The sequence below is a fragment of the Atractosteus spatula genome, unplaced genomic scaffold (assembly GCF_055471065.1).
Source record: "Atractosteus spatula isolate fAtrSpa1 unplaced genomic scaffold, fAtrSpa1.hap1 Scaffold_217, whole genome shotgun sequence".
In the NCBI taxonomy this organism is placed as follows: Eukaryota; Metazoa; Chordata; class Actinopteri; order Semionotiformes; family Lepisosteidae; genus Atractosteus; species Atractosteus spatula.
Window position 1 is genome coordinate 28,293 of NW_028296783.1, and position 17,694 is coordinate 45,986.

The window sequence follows — 17,694 nt, forward strand, 5'->3', positions numbered from 1 at the left end:
CTAACATAAACACACCTCATAATAAAAGAGCAAAGCATTAAGTAGCAGGATTTAAAGGACGTTGAGACCCGAGAATCGCCCTGATTGAGCTCAGTGCGTAAGTCCACCCCGGGGCAAAAGCAGCGATGCTGGCGTTCTGGGGATGGTGAATTACTGATCAAGAAAGGGGGTTTTCGAGGTCTCGTTTCTTACCTGTGAACAGTGCGGTGTAAATCCTCTCTAAAGTCTCTGAGAGGTATTTAGATCTGGAGGTAACAGACGCCTTTGGCTGAATGAGTGCAGGAATGCACAGGTTTTTCAAGTGAAAGCATCCCCCTACTGAATGAGCTGTTACCTCACACACGACAAAAGTAAATCTTAAAGAGACCGAACATGTGCGCTAACTGATGGTTTGAGAAAGTGGTGGAAGGGTCCGTTTAAATATCGGAAAAGTGTAAGTTGACGGAAAAGAAGGAGAAAAATATGGAAAAAGCTGAGTTTGTCAGAGGGAATTTGGGGCGAAGACGCCTGTAAAGAAAGCATATGAGTATTGATTGGCAAAAGCACAAGCATGTAGCTCCCACCCTGGTGCACGGCCGGCACCAGTAGTGGCAGATACATGACGAAAAAGAAAGACATTGGGATGTGACTTAAAAGTGTGTTTACGGGGAAAATAAAAACCCGGAAGAAAATATACTTTACTCGCTACGAAAGAGTATAAAAAAAAAAGCTAAAAGAGGCAGTACAGGAGAATGAGAAACTAAAGAAGGAATTAACTTCTGGTCACGCTGCACTGGTTAATGTGCTGCAGCCAGCGACTAAGTTATATCCTGCTCTCCCACAGGGGAACAAACAGGCAGGAAACGAAAATAATTGGGATCAATTCCCTCAGTGGCCATATGGAGAAGGGGGGTCTGATTGGGATAACACTTGGTATGAGTGTGATAAAGACGGATCAGGGTCTCCCCTGTTAGAGGGAGGGCGCCCGCAGATCTGTACTCTCACTCGAAGTGGGAAAGGACTTGATGTAGCAGGGGCTGGCGCCGTTGATGACAGCGCCACTCTAACACTGTCTCGCACCCCGTCGAGGGGGTCTGCAATCGCACTTACCTTCCCTGATTTCCCCCATACGATCAAATCCAAAACCGTAAGATATTGACCGGTGGGCTAAAGTACCGCACCCGAAATTAGAAATGCAGCGAACCTGGAGTGCGCTTCAGGAATTAAAAGGATTCATGTAGAAGTAAAACAAGAATACAGCACATTGTATTACGAAGAGAAAAATATATTCTCGATGTGTATGTGTGTTTTATGAATTTGTGTGCCGGCATGTATGTGTGTAACTGTGAGTTTTGGTATACTAAATGACGGTGTGAGTGTGTTTAGCCAGCGGGACTGGCTAGAGACGTAACTAAAGAGACTTGACGAAAATCAACTTAAGGAGATTGGAAAATATAAGAGCGTCTGAAACGTATAAGTACAGTACAGGTGGACGTAAAAGTAGTTAAACAGTTTTTGTATTATTATAAATTATTATAAATTGTAATTTATACAATTAGTTGCAATAGTGGAAACAATTTGGTTTTATTCGAATGTCTCGAAACCAGACATGCTGAAACGCTGTAGGTTTAGAATCGAGACTGGGGAGAATAACGTCTTGTGAGAAAATCTGTTTACCTAACGATTAGATCCTGTAAATCCCTTGTAGCCTCCCTAAGTCTGTCCCAGTCCAGTGGATAAAAATGTACTGTTAATGGAGTGTTGGTTTCTCTGTTAGGGGATACTGGAGCACTACTGTCCTGCTTGTTTCACTCCTCTGTTCAACAGTGTACTATAGAGCAATGTATAGGGGAAGATGGCAGGAGGCCACAGGAGTATTGGGACAGCAAGTTTTACTTGCCGAGTACCAGATTTTAATGGGTGGTTTTATTCCAGATCTATTGGGTTGGAATATTATGCATTACAAAGAATGACTATGCAGAACAGGGTATCACGTAGCTTCAACTGGCTGTGATCACTCAGTATGTTGATGGTATTCTGAGTGCTTCCCCTGATGAGGAAAGTCTGAGTTGCTTCAGCTTTAGAGTGTCTAATAGAAGCAGTTATGATAAGGCCCTTTTGTGTCTAGCATTGTGAAATTTTAACAGGGCCTGGGTGCAATGTTTTTTACAGGGTGAGCACAACTCTTAACAGATCTGCTTAAGGGGGGAGTGCAGTACAAGGACAAGATTGCCTTGGTTCCCGCAGCAAAAGCCGCCTTTAATAATTTGAAACAAGTTCTCTTACAGGTGCTGAGACTGGGGTTTCCTCAGATGGATCAACCATTCCTTTGTATTATTGCAAGTTGCTGACAGAGGCCACCCAAGGAGCCCGCGAGCAGGTCCTGGAGGCGTGGGGACCACCACCTGAAGGAGGGCACAACCTCATCCCAGGAGAGTGGGTGTGGATCAGGAAATTTCCTTCACAGGTTCTCCAGCCCAGGTGGGACGGACCCTACCAGATCCTGTTGACAACCGAGTCTGCGGTTCGAGTGGAAGGAAAAGATCGCTGGATCCACGCGCCACACTGCCGACGAGCCTCATCCCCATTTACAGACTCAGAAAGAAATCATTTCTGTTTATAAGAATAATTGTTGCTGTAGGACTATGTTCCGCAGGAATTAATGATCATCTCTCCCACAAAGGAGAACATGGAATTAATTCCTTTTTAGGCCTCTCCTATCTGACAGCTAAGAAAACCAACCAAAGTGCCTGCTGGGTGTGTGCCACATTACCCAAATATGTACAGGGAGGACTTCCTATGGGAGCCATTCCTTGGCGTCTCGAGGAAGTCATAGGCATGATCATTTGGAGGGATAATTTAGGAGATTTTAATATGACAAACTATGGGGGGTTGCCATAACACGACTTTAACCTGCACAACATTACAATATCTACAGGAGCGAGGCTTAGAGCCCACGAGTTTCACAGGCTCTTACGCTCCTAAATATAACAGAAGCCATACACCACCATACCTGACTCTCAATAAGGAACGTGAGGGAAACATATGTTTTCAGCACACTAATTGGTCTGCACTTGGTTGGATGGAGTCGTTGCAACCTTACCATCGCTGCAAATATATCCACCTCTACCTTCCAAATTCCAGGATGGGATCGGCACACCCCACAATTCAGTATAAGCTTCTTATTTTCAGAGGCATGGGGAGCGCCAAACGGAACATCTTTCATTTGTGGAAAACGAGCCTACCCATGGTTGCCAGCCCAGTGGTCTGGCTCGTGTTATTTAGGATATGTGGTTCCTCATATCCGTGTTCAAATCCACAGCCCCTTCGGACCTAACCACAGACCACAAAGAAAATTGGCTGATTGGGAATATTATTTAGGTATAATATTTCCACAAGCCGGCATGAACTTTCTGAGTCGAGAGTTAATTCAAATGGCCTCGACTTTAGAAGAATTAGCAAATTCTACCTCATCTAGTCTGAAGGCTGTTAATGATGAGATGGTAGCCCTCAGAACAGTGGCCATGCAGAACCGACTAGCTTTAGATTATGTACTGGCGGCCCAAGGAGGAACTTGTGCAGTAATTGACACTGAATGCTGCACATATATTCCTGATAATTCTGAGCACGTCTCAGATCTGGCCCAACACATTTACAATGAGGGACAGAAATATCAGGACTATTATACTGAAAATTGGGGAATTGGGTCTTGGGTAAAGTCTGTGTTTGGGGCCTGGGGTGGAACCTTTTTATAGTGTGTATCTGTAGGAGTAGTATTGTTTATATGTATAAATTGTAATCATCACATTCACAAAAACATGTATCACATCTTGCTATAACCGTGGAACGTACAATGACATGGCAATACATACCTGTTCGCCAAGAAAGGAAAGATCTGCCCTGACATTGTATGTATAAAAATAGGCTACACTGACGTATGCCATATTTTATAAGGGGGGAATGAAGAAAGATGTGAAGACGGGGGTTTGAATTTAATCCTTTCTGTAGGGGGTTTAGACTTCTAAGTCACAAGCTGGGGTTTATGGCAGGAAAGGGGGTTAACTGATAAGGATTGCAGATGCAAGCTAGGAACCCCCCTGGGTGTAATGTTAAACTGACCATTTGCCCAGAACATCGTAAACTGGCCAAATACCATGAACCCCCCTCATTACCATCAGACCGAGTGACGTCAGAAACGGAGAAGAAAACACTATATAACCCAAAAGTTTGTAACAGTACGTTGAACAATACTTCGGTTTTGTTGTTTCTTGCGGGAAACAAGACTTCGGCTTTATTGTTCCTTGCATGCAATAAACTCATCTGTTTTACTTCATCTCAGGATCAAGAACCTTATTTCTTCTGTTACAACACAGCACTGGGGTCCTAGGTTCAATTCCTGCCATCCTGTGTGTGAGGGGTTTACATGTTCTCTCTGGGTTAGATGGTTTTTCTCCATATGTGTGATATGACTCCCTCTCGCACTCCAAAACATACTGGTAAGTTAATTGGTTTATGGGAAAACTGGCCCTGGCGTGTGTGTGTTTGTGTCTGTCTGTCCTGTGATGGACTGGCGCTATGTCCAGGGTGTATTCTGCCTTGTGTCCTTTGCTTACTGGGATAGGCTCCAAATCCTCTGTACTGGATAAAGAGATTAGAAATATGATTAGAAATATGTAAACATATAGTCTGTTAACTTCATCATCTTCATCAAAAGTATGCCTAACCCCATTAGGAAGTGTTCTTGTTATAAGTGTATTCCTCAGCTTTCCCCAAATTATCTTCTTCTTGCCAACATCTCTAGTCTTTTATCCTGCAATAACTCAGCCAACACTTAAATCTCCAAAAGCTGCTTGTGTTAATTTCTTTAAATCACAAATATCATGTGTAAATACTGGCCATGTAATACTCTGCATTGTGGAATAATAGTTTATTTTAAAGGGAACTAGAGAAATCAAGAAAGGCTTTTTTTCTAGAATTAATAAATGCACATCCTGTTCACTGGGGAAATTAAATCCACACTGAGCAATCTTCAATATGTTCAGAATATGACGGCAAGAATCCTATCAGGGATGCATTACACCTGTTTTCAAGTCCTTGCACTGGTTACCTATCAGATTTCGAGTCAACTTCAAAATCCTTATCCTCCTTATATACTGTCCTACAACTGTTATTATTGATCACCGAATTATTGTACTTGACATGACTTCATTCAGCCTTTCCTGAACGTCTATGACAGGCAGAGAGAGTGCTGTTTCTGGTGCGATCTTTTGCAGCTGACATTTCACTGTTTTAAACGAACAAGAAATTAGATTGCTCATAAATCAGTTATTCTATATAAACACAGCGTAATTGCCCTCCGAAAATCCTCTTTTTCTTGTTCGTTTTAGAGACCTCGATCGAAACTGATTTTAGATGTCAGAAAGGATTTATTTTCTCTGTATTTCCTACATTGCTTTGTCGAGATTTTAACTTTATATCTAACTTTATATCTAGGCTCAGATTTCAACTATAAATCGTACAGTAATTAATAGCAGTAAATACTGATGTTTTGCGCCCTCTTACCACAAAAATATATGTTTTGTAGCTAGGATTAACTTTATTTCGTACGCGTAGCTACTCCGATTCAGACACCGAACAGTTAAAGATGGCGGCAAATCAGACACCCAGAGGGGGGAGGGGGGGGGCGTCTTCTCGCCTCCATAACTAAAATGCCAAATAGGAGTGGCTTAAGCGACATACACAGTCGTGTAACTGACAGATTGAGGTAGCCTATCGTGTAAATTTCGCTTTGTTGCTGATAGGTTAAGCTTTCGAAACTCTGCCCCAAAGTCATGTGACTGATTTTTCGCCCTGTTTCGTTGGTTAAACGCAATGATCACAAGCACCACCATGGTAACTGGGATGTGTAGTTTTTAATTCCGTTTGAATTATAACTGTACGTACTGTCTTCATATTTGGCCAGGGCTTTAAAGAGAAGGCGCGCCAAAAAATTTCGGTGCCGTCGTCTCCGCTTTAAAGGTACCCCCGTGCTGGAAGAATTTGACCTCGGAACGTTTGCCCAGCGTAGTTATAGTGGACATAAAAACAAGAGTTCGCTGGCATTATATCCTAGAAGACACAGACCGGCACCAGACCGGTAAATGCTTGATGAACTAGGGATTGGACAGTTTCCAAGTGCTTGTACAATCGATGGAAATGTTCAAATAAATGTGCAAAAGAAATAAAATAATCATTTATTTCTTTATCATATTGGCTAGCTAATGTCCTCTCTTTGCTAGTAAGTGGCTGTGTTTCTGCGTTGGGTAGCAACGGGTGACTGTTCTCAGGCGGAAGATGTAAACAGCTTAATTTTCATGTTAAATAATTTTTAAAAATTAAAATTCATTCTATACAGCAATCACATATTTGGGTACTGTTTCATAAAACTTTCATGCTTAAAATGTTTAGGGAGAAATGGAAGACTGGTGTGTATTTTTTCTTTAAACTATCAAGACCAGCCATACACAGTACAGTTTATGTACATACAGTAATGTTTATGTTCCTAAATTAATATCGTTTATGACCTTCAGATGCGTTATGCTCCTCTTCTTTTTATGCTCAGCTACTAAAATTTCCCTTTAGTGGTAAAATTCCATATAAATATTCAAAACTAAGCGGATTGAAATGTTCACAGTAAAGACATTAGTAAAGGTGCACAGTAAAGGCACCACGAGTGCCCCTGTCGGTCATTTTGACCAGCCAATCACTTACCGCGGTGCCCTACGGTGCCCTGCGGGTTGGTTACTGTACTACGGGTTTTTACCGCTCATTTTGAATGGCTGCATCTGTAGGTTGTCTCTCGCAGTGTTCAGGAATTGCATTCCGAAACTGAGTCAGATCAAAAGTTGTAAGAAAAGCACCTATGGTGTCGGTTCTAACAGCTTTATTGATTCGATGTTAAAGGCCGGAAATGGGGCACAAGACACGCGACCGCAAAAAGCGTCGCCATCTGCTTCCAGCTGCAAAATGCCGTTTGCGGACGCTGAAGCATTTGAACTTGAACTTTATTGCCATATGTAACCGGTACTGGTACAATGGAATTCTTACTTACAGAAGGTCTCTCGATTGTAAAACAAGTGTAAAAAACAAGACAAAGTGCAAACAGTGCATCAAGACAATGTACAAACAATAGACAATGTGCAAGTAAACATGTAGACATTTCTTTCCAAGGCAGCGGGTACAAGCGATCTCGCGTTTTAAAACCACCAGGAAAAGAAGAAAGGCACTTTTCCTTGCTTGCGCCAGCACACAACGATGTGAGGAGGACACCGTAGTCGGCAGGATTTGAACCTGCGCGGGGAGACCCCAATGGATTTCTAGTCCATCGCCTTAACCACTCGGCCACAACTACAGCGAGCACCGCTGTTGCTGCGTTCTTGCTACAATCTCACATGGATCGCGAGGCGCCGGCGGAAACATTTTTCAAAGTCAGTCTCCATTAAAAAAAAAACCTTTCCAAAATACAAGCCATGCAGACAGACACGCCTCAGAGGACTTAAGGGTGGCTTCATGTGGGAATGATAAAGTCTCCCCGTCCGGACAGGAAAATGGCACTTTGTTAGACACAAAGAAACAATCAACAACAGACAAATGTCCACAAGCATTTAAGAAGCCGCACCATGTTCTTGCTACAATCACACACGGATCGCGAGACGCCGGCGGAAATCTTTTTCAAAGTCGTTCTCCGTTAAAAAAAAAAAACCTTTCCAAAATACAAACCTTGCAGACAGACACGCCTCAGAGGACTTAAGGGTTGCTTCATGTGGGAATGATAAAGTCTCCCCGTCCGGACAGGAAAATGGCACTTTGTTAGACACAAAAAAACAATCAACAACAGACAAATGTCTACAAGCATTTTAGAAGCCGCACTTGAAATAGCTCTTATATTCGTGTTAGACGCAGGAATCGCCTTTTTATTGACGTTCTTACGAACACCATGGAAAGCAAAATAAAGCAAAGCAGAGCAGAACAAAACGAACAAAATAAAACCCTCACGTCCTGCACTTGAATATAATGCCGTTACGTGCCGAAGCGGTATTGGACGTCATCCTAGCACTGCAACCCGGGGCGTACGGTATATGGGAACGAGCACACGTCACAAATCGTCTCTAATCACTCCCTGCACTGTAAGGCGCCTTGAAGCGTGCACCCTCAACATTCATCTTTGCGCATCTGTGAAAGGTAAACTCTTGAGCAAACTCTGAACCAGACGCTCAAACTCCAGCTAGGATTAGGGGTCGCATTCCCATGCTACTTGAACACTTTGTTCAAACCAGGCTGTCCGGACATGAGTTGGCGCGCTCCAGATTTTCTTTTTCTTTTTTTTCCCTCGTACTCGAGGGTCATTTTCCTGTTCCACATCCAATTTCAGCATCTTCCTTGGGAGATGTCAAGCCAGCAAGCCACTGCTGTGCTTCAGTGGCCGGTGTGGAGTTCAGTGGCCCTGTTGTACACGGAAAGCACATTGAGCTCCTTGGACATGAAAAGTTCCAGTTAAAAGCCATTTGTCATCCTTTCTCTTGGTGTCAATGTTGCTATTGTATGTAAAGGTGGCAACTTGCTCAGCGAGCAGGCGGAGCGCACAGCGAATGCAGATGTGTCTGAGTTGTGTGTCCAAGTGGCTGCAAAAGGACAGAGCTCCTGGCGCGCTGTGGCTTAGTTGGTTAAAGCGCCTGCCTGGTAAACAGGAGATCCCGGGTCCGAATCCCAGCGGTTCCTTTTTTTGTTCTGTCTTCTCGAACAGGACTGGTCATTATGGACAACCGCCTACGGCTAGACTTAATTAAATGCAAGTATTCATTTCCTGTCTTGAACGACTTGTTTTTCTTAGAATGCAACTTGCAAAACATGAAATGCAAACCTTGCTAATCAGCGCTCGCGGCTGGAAAACAAAAAAGAAGTCAGCAATGTTTTTTCTTTAACCTTAACCCTGCTAATGGAGAAGAGTTAAACGACCGAGTCTACGTAGCTTAAACGGTCCGCACGTCGGGTTCTTAGCTGAAAGGGTGGTAAATCAGGCTCACCCAGTCCTTAATCTTTTAAAGAGGATAAAAAATTGAACCTAGTCGCCACATCACATACATCCTGTTCAATGATAAGAAGGTGACATCTGTCCTCACTCCAGAGTAAATCACACGTTGAGGGCATTTTTTTTCCACTTTACCGTGAGTCGGGCTCGGCTGCACAGAGGCGAGAGCAGAGCAATGAGGTCACGGGGACAGAGGAGTCACACGCTGGCGGTTTGAACACGCGGAAGATCACTGAGGGATCTACAGTATATGGACCCTCTGTGCGCCACCCGTCCAAACTCTGGACTCTGAATCCTGCCATCCGAGTTTAGATCTCGGCGGAACCTGAGCCGCAGTTCCTTCTTAAAACGTAATCTGGTGAGCATTTCTAGAATCGTACTTGTATAGATGCAGCCTTTAATGTGTTGCTAGGTTAAAATTGATGACTTCTTGAACTTCAGTAGGCAATTGCCCTCTTGATTTCGGATTTAATTGCTTTACTACAGGGGTGCTTTTATGATGACAGAGTCATGTTCAGGTACTTTGCTGGATGGAGGAAGCTCATTTCGGACTCTGTGATCTGCTCACCTGGAAAGGTCTGCTGTACTACTACAAGAGAGAAGTAGAGTCTGGAAGAAGGGACAATTTTATGATGCTTTGGAAGAAAGTGTTTTTTTTTTCTTTGAAATCGAAATGAATCAGAATATCAGTGCAAAGGACAAACTCTTGGTTTGGTTTAAAGAGATATGGTTTTAAACAGACACAATTTAGAAAACAGGTGTTTCTCACTTTTGGAAAAGAATGGACCGGGGGTAATGTTTTACTAGTTGCAGTGCTGAGCTCACTGGGTTGCAGTCGTGCAGTGTGACACCAGGGCTAGTGGCGCAATGGATAACGCGTCTGACTACGGCTCAGGAGATTGTAGGTTCGACTCCTGCCTGGCTCGGGTCACTTTTAAACGCATCAGGCTACTCCCTAAGTAGCCTGTGCTACTTACTGTATGTGGGTGTAATCGTACCCAGTACGAGATTTCCTTCATGTAAATGAACTGCACCTGGGCTCAGTACGGTGCTGAGAGCCCAGCGTTGCTGTTCTAATTAGCACGCACTGCATCGGCTATGAACCCGAACATTTCAATTATTCCGATCAGTAAGTCAACACGTAGTCCACATGAAAGGTAGAAATATTCTCTTGTCTGTCTCTTGTTTGTATATAACTGAATGTCCCTGACAATGTACTGTTAGTTTTAATTGAAGAACGGCATTTGTGTTCAAATATAGCAGACAAGTTTACGTAACTGCTCATGCGACACTCAGTTGTAATTAGTCAAGAAATAAAGTCGAACAACAGCTGAGGGTTTGAATGTGAACGTATCAGATTGCAGCGCCTTTTACTTCCATTGACAAATGATAGAGATTCGAAGAGAGATCCTTCAGACTGGCAAGCAAACCCACGGCTTTTTCGGTTTTCTATCTAGGCAACGTTGGTGTCTGCAATAGCATAAATGAAAGCACGATGCAATTTCTGTGGCTACATTTGTTGCACTTCATGCACAGTAAGAGTGTTTCTAACACCAAATAAAAACTCAACAATTAGCGATCACGCCTTCTCCTCAGTTAACCCACTGAAACCCTCGCTGATAAGAATTCTTTACTGCGTGCTTTACGAGCACCTATCTTGTCGGTTCTTTGAGCTTTATTGATCCGATTTTCAAAGGCATAAGTAGAGCACCAGACGTGCGAACGCAAAATGTGTGGTTATCTGAAGAATTGATTTCCGTGGCAGCGGGTCCAAGCGATTTAGCGTTTTTATAGTACCAGAAAAGGAGAAGCGGCACTTCGCCTCTGCCACGCAGGCACACTACAACGTGCGGCAGACGCCGTAGACGGCAGGATTTGAACCTGCGCGGGGAGTCCCCACCAGATTTCGAGTCCATCGCCTTAACCACTCGGCCACGACTACGGCGAGCTTGCCACTGCCGCATTCCTCCTATAATCTAACACGAGTGCGAGGTGGCTGGGGAAACCTTTTCAGAGTCGCTCCCCGTTAAAAAAAAATACCTTTGACAAAATACGTGCCGGCAGACAGACACGCCTCCGAGGGTTTAAGGGTGGCTTCACGTTCAAAGGATAAAGTCTCCCCGTCCTGATGTCAAAATGCAACTTTGGCAGACAGAAAAAACATCAACAAACCACAAATGTGGACAAGGATTTTACAAGCTGCACCACACTGCACTTTGAAAAGCATTTAAATTAGTGTTAGACGCAGGAATTGCCTTTGGTTTACGCGCTTACGAAAGCCCTCAGCTCCTGCAGTTGAATATAATGCCGTTACGTGTCGAAGCAGTAACGTACGTCATCCTACCACTGCAGCACGGGGAATATAGGGAAATGAGCACACGCTACGAATCGTCTCAATCACTCCCTAGAGTTGTAAGGCGCATTGAAGGGTGCACCGCCATCATTAATCGTTGCGCCTCTGTGAAAGGAAAGCTCTTGAGCAGTTTTGAAACAGCTCGGATGAAACACTTGATTGCTTCCATGTGCATCTGGAGTTCATTTCTTATTTTCACTTCACGCCGCCCAAAGCATTTCTAAAACAGGAGATTCGCGTTTGGGAATGCGCCCTGCCCTAAAAATAAAACAGGTCTACGGGTCTGAAACCTGCTCCACAGAAAACAGTTTTGTTGCGCTTTTGATCAAAGGGAGATTCGTTGTTCTTACTTTTTGATGACATAACATCCAAAGGGGCTTCTTTGGAGCTGAATTCCAACCAGCATCCTAAAGTTTCTTGGTGGTATCCTTTACAGTCCTCTGTTCGGTCGACAAGGGACTGAAGTGGGCAGCTTTCCTCACACATGCAGTGCAATGTACTGTAGTGTTCCCGTTCACTGAATTCGCAGTTCTGCATCAGACCTCTAACTCGTTTCCTAAGTCTTGGTCAGCTTGAATTTAAGCCACGAACCATGCTTCTACTGTATAAACGTCTAGAGGAATCACAAACTATTTGAGAGGCCATCATTCCAGGGGGAACTGACAAAGTCTATCTCTAAACACCTAGCGCAGTCTCTCGAGAGACTGTCAAAAATCTCTTTCTCCATTTGCGTTGCAAGTAAATGGAAACACAGTCTCAACCCAGAGTCACTTGGCAGTAGCGGCACTTAACCACTGTTATTGTCACTGCTTGATACTAACGTTAGCCTACTATACCATGTTCAGCCACCGCTGGAAAACATACTGCTCTAGTACCACACGTGTCAGACATGGAGAGCGACAAGTGTGTGATTTGAACCCATGCATGCAGAGCACAATGTATTAGTAGTCCATCGCCTTAACCACTCAGCCACGACTACAGCAAACACTGTTATTGCTGCATTCTTGCTACAATCTCACATGGATCGCGAGACGCCGGCGTAAATCTTTTTCAAAGTCGTTCTCCGTTAAAAAAAAAAACCTTTCCAAAATACAAACCTTGCAGACAGACACGCCTCCGAGGAATTAAGGGTTGCTTCATGTGGGAATGATAAAGTCTCCCCGTCCGGACAGGAAAATGGCACTTTGTTAGACACAAAAAAACAATCAACAACAGACAAATGTCTACAAGCATTTTAGAAGCCGCACTTGAAATAGCTCTTACATTCGTGTTAGACGCAGGAATCGCCTTTTTATTGACGCTCTTACGAACGCCATGGAAAGCAAAACAAAGCAAAGCAGAGCAGAACAAAACGAACAAAATAAAACTCTTATGTCCTGCACTTGAATATAATGCCGTTACGTGCCGAAGCGGTATTGGACGTCATCCTAGCACTGCAACCCGGGGCGTACGGTATATGGGAACGAGCACACGTCACGAATCGTCTCTAATCACTCCCTGCACTGTAAGGCGCCTTGAAGCGTGCACCCTCAACATTCATCTTTGCGCATCTGTGAAAGGTAAACTCTTGAGCAAACTCTGAACCAGACACTCAAACTCCAGCTAGCATTAGGGGTAGCATTCCCACGCTACTTGAACACTTTGTTTACGCTCAGTGCTGGATTTTGGGAACTTTAGGACGAGTGGGACTTTTCTCCTATCTGTCAATTCGTTTTGTTTTGGAGACTCTTGGCTGTCTGTGTTGTATTAGACTGGGCAAACGTTCAGAGATCGAATTCTTCCGCGACGGGGGTACCTTTAAAGCGGAGACGACGGCACCGAAAATTTTTGGCGCGCCCTCTCTTTAAAGCCCTGGCCAAATACGAAGACAGTACGTACAGTTATAATTCAAACTGAATTAAAAACTACACATCCCAGTTACCATGGTGGTTCTTGTGATCATTGTGTTTAACCAATGAAACAGGGCGAAAAATCATTCACATGACTTTGGGGTTGAGTTTCGAAAGCTTAACCTATCAGCAACAAAGCGAAATTTACAGGATAGGCTACCTCAAACTGTCAGTTACACGACTGTGTATGTCGCTTAAGCCACTCCTATTTGGCATTTTAGTTATGTAGGCGGGAAGACGCCCCCCCCCCCTCCCTCTGGGTGCCTGACTTGACGCCATCTTTAACCGTTCTGGTGCTGAGCCGCAGCGAATCAGAGAGACCCTACGAAAGAAAAAAAAAATGAATCCAGAGAAAACTCGTGTGTGCCCTGGTGGTAAGGGGAAGCAATACATCAGTAGCTACTTCGAGGAATTAGGGATAGATGTAGAATTAAAATCTGAACGAATAAAAAAACTAGATGTTAAAATCTTGACGAACAGAGCGATGATGGAGATCTACAAATTTTCCGGAGCCAAAAAATCAAATAGGAAACAGACACTTTTTGATATCTTAAATCACAATTTCGACCTAGGTCTAAGAAATGAACAGGAAAAAGAATATTTTCAGCGAGTGATTAGTTTGTATGTACAGAGGATCATCAATAAGAAATCTCGCTTAAGAAAAAGTGAAAGGGAAGATTTTGACCGCCAGATCTTTGCTCTGCCCCTAGTAAGAAAGGAGAGCAGTGAAATTTCAGCTGCAGAAGATGCACAGCAAACAGCTAGCACTAGCTCTGCTTGTGATATAAGATCAGGAACGAGCGAATTAAGTGATGTAAAGTGCACTAATGAGGTAGTTAGTGAATTAGGAACACAGTTTAAAAATGTGCATAGAATAATGGAAGAATGCAGGAAACTAGATGATGAAAGAGCTAGGTTAGACAAGAAAAAAAAAGAGAGAGGACTTATGCTTTATAAGGCTGAAAGTGAAATTAAAGCTCTCTCAAATAAATTAAGCAAGGCAAATGAAAAGTTAGGACAGGGAAGTGTTAGGAATGTGAATAAAAGGCTTAGACGCAGGGATAGTAAAATTCGGACACTTGAGCAAAAAGTTGTGGAGTGTGAGCAGACAGTCATTTTGAATGAACTGGAGAAAAGTGAGTTAGAGAAGGAAAAGGCACAGCTAGAGAAGAGTATTGATGAATTGCAAGAACAGTTGGAAAAGCTTAGATATACAAAAAAAAAGGAATCGCAGAAGGTTGCGTATTATAAAAGGAAATGTGACTCTGAAGCAGATTTGGCACATAGGGTGAGGGACCTGAATGAGGAGGTACAGTTCTGGCAGGGAGAATACGAAGGCTTGAAAACAGAGATAGACAGGATAGTGAGTCACAATATTAGCATGTATGAAAAAGGCAAGTATAGTGATGCTGTAAGAGAGGCTTATATGGATTTAGTAGCAAACATGGGCGTTAGTGCACGAAAGGCTTCTCAGATAGTCAGACTAGTTTTGGATAAATTAGTAGGTATTCAGGTAGATAGATTACCAGGGGAAAGTTTTTGTAAATATCTTGTGTTAGAAGCGAGGCAAGTTTCTTTGCAACATCTGAAAGAAAAACTGTTGCAAGAAAGTAATTTAACCCTTGCCACAGATGGGACCACTAAATATGGTCATAAATATGGAACTGCAGGGATTTCTTTCCAGGATGGTAGCAGAATGCATTTAGGACTCAGAGAGCAGGCATCGGGTTCAGCTCAGTGTATATTTGACACAGTTAGGGAGATGGTGAAAGATGTTGTTAACAGTGGAAGCAGGGATTCGGATACAACACGTTCTGAGAAGGAAATTTTCTGCAAAATTACAAATCTAATTGGCGACAGGGCAAGTACAGAAAAAAAATTTAATGAAATTCTGGCTCAGTACAGAACTGATATCTTGCCTGAAATTGTAGATGGATTTGATGACCTCAGTGAGACAGACAAGGCTAGGATTGGAGTTATCAATGAGTTGTTCTGTGGATTACATTTAATTGATGGCTTGGCACATCAGGCAAATGTTACACTTTCTGTCTGGGAAAGAATGATTTTTGGTGGTGAAAAGGTGGGCAGTGTTAGTTTAGATTGGATGCATAGAACAGTAGGAGAGAGTGGTACAGTTAGATTGATTAGATCAGTGTGCAAAGCCATCCATGAAAGAGGGTGTGAGAAAAGTGGCAAATCTGTGCAGTTTAGATCTTTTTTGTTGAGTCAGGGCAAATCTGATCATGTCCCTCTGGTTCCCTTTAAAGGAAACCGAATTAATGCAATGTTCCACAATGCAGCTGGAGTTTATTTTTTGCATGCTGAATTGCTGGAATTCATGCATGATATACGTAATGAAAATAAACTAATAGAAGCAGTGTTTGAGGATTTGAGTGTAGGTCAGTTTATTGCAGGATGCAGAGCACTGGGAATTATTTGTAAATTAGTGACAGAGCCTTTGTGGAAAGCTCTGGGAAAAAAAGAGCATGTTTTAAAAATGAATGCAAGATACAGGGAGTTAGTGTGCAAACTGAAAGAATGGCAGGCTGATAGCAGTAAATTAGTCAGAGGTGAGGTACGCTTGTTTATCGACATAGAGGTACATTCTGGACCTGTTCTGCAGAAGCTAACAGAACAGAGGAGCCCTGAATTTGAGGACATGACTAGACAGGCTGTGGAACTGATCCTTGCTAGTTTTGTAAAGGTGTGTTGTAGGATGGTAGCAGATCATTTAGAATATGGCAGGTATGATGAGGTTTCAGAGGAGATGTTTGAAAAGCTTGATTCAGCACCCAAGACGAACGTTAGCTGTGAGAGGGATTTTGGAATCTTTGATAATTTACTTAAAGTTAAGGCCAGAGCAACAGCATTAGCTGTTGAGGGTATGATTATGTTCAAGGAGAACAGGTCTTGGCAGTGGCTTGAAAAACTAGATTCTGAAAAGAAGGCAGAAGTTTTATCTCAAGCTAGAGAATCAGTTAAAGAGCAGAGGGCTGTGTTTTGTGAGAGGATGGCTAGGATAAGAGATGCCAGGTTGCAGACACTTAGAGAGAAGAAGGAAAAAAAAATAGAAAAGGAAACAAGAGATATAAGGACAAAGGAAGTACTAGCGGTAGAGATAGGAAAGTATGGGGGACTTTGGAACAGTGAGGAAGAAATAGACGAGCAACTGAGGAATTTAGATGAGGACAAGAAGCTTCTTGCAGTTACAACACAGTTGAAGTTTAGGAGATTTGTGATAGGAATGAAAAATGAAAAAGGAGTTTTCAATTTTTCAAAGGACGGGAAAAAGCTTAGTCTAGAACAGCTGATTGCTAACTTAAAAAGTGTTGTCTGCAGGCCAGAGGAAATCCCAGGTACATCTAGAGAAGAAAAAGATTATTGTTTAGCACCATCAGAACGTATTGTTGAAGAAAAGGCAGAGTTTTTAAAGGAGGCTGTTAAGCAGCATTTTAAGGCTAGAGATCTAGGTAGAAAAAAGGTTGGTATGGAAAGATTAAGAATTCCTATGTTAATTAAACCAGAACACTTGTTAGGAAAGAGAGTTAGACATGCTTTTGATGAGAAAGGTAGGAAGGTGTGGTACAAGGGCACAGTTGCTGAAATGAGACTAGATGGCCAGGAGTATATTTTTAAAATAAAATATGATGGATTTAGAAAAATGTGGTGGTTTGATTTGTGGAAAGATTATATGGATAGTTATTTAGAATTGCTTCCTGTTAGTGCAGAGGACTTTGTAGGCAAGAAAGTAGAGCACATGTTTGTGAGTAGTGAAGATGGGAGTGAATGTTGGTGGCCAGGCAGGGTAGTAAATGTAAATAGAACAGGAGACTTGTTTGTTGTGGATTATGTAGAGGAGGGTGATGATGAAGTTAGTGGCATAATTGAGTATCCATTGTTAGATGATTACATGAATAATGAGGTGAGGATTGTTGCTTAGGTTTCTTAAGTTCCAGGCTATTGCTAATGTTACACTGTGTGTCAGATGCAGATAATTTTGAGGAATATGAATAGGAAACATCTTGTAGCCGATGCTGATGCGCCAGGGAGGCTGGTGAAAAGCTGATCCCTGGAGCCAGCATCTTAAGATATCTGTATTTGTAGATACCTAGGGAGTACATTAATTTGAAAACATGCATATTGTGGATGCTGATGCGCCAGGGAGGTCAAAAGGCTGATCCCTGGAGCCAGCAACGTGAAATTAATCCTCTATACTGTACATAACTGCTGATGTAACTTCCCCGTGCCTTCTGAGAGCTGGTTCCCAGCACTGTATATAGTTACTCGTTAGTTATAATTTTTAACATTTACATTGTTATTCATTGTTCATTGTTATTTATTGAATATGTTTGCTGTTCAGTTATAGTTTATATACTTTTAAGATTTATTTTATGATGTAGCTGTGA

The 17,694-nt window shown here is 42.7% G+C and overlaps 3 non-coding genes across 3 annotated transcripts; 1 reads left to right on the forward strand and 2 right to left on the reverse strand.

The window, feature by feature from the left end:
• Positions 1 to 7,287: 7,287 nt before the first annotated feature.
• trnas-aga (transfer RNA serine (anticodon AGA)) lies at positions 7,288 to 7,369 on the reverse strand. Its single transcript has one exon. It is a non-coding gene; the product is annotated as a tRNA-Ser (tRNA).
• A 2,530-nt stretch (positions 7,370 to 9,899) lies between these two features.
• trnar-acg (transfer RNA arginine (anticodon ACG)) lies at positions 9,900 to 9,972 on the forward strand. Its single transcript has one exon. It is a non-coding gene; the product is annotated as a tRNA-Arg (tRNA).
• Positions 9,973 to 10,906: 934 nt separating this feature from the next.
• On the reverse strand, positions 10,907 to 10,988 carry trnas-cga (transfer RNA serine (anticodon CGA)). The gene has a single exon. It is a non-coding gene; the product is annotated as a tRNA-Ser (tRNA).
• Between the last annotated feature and the right edge of the window lie 6,706 nt (positions 10,989 to 17,694).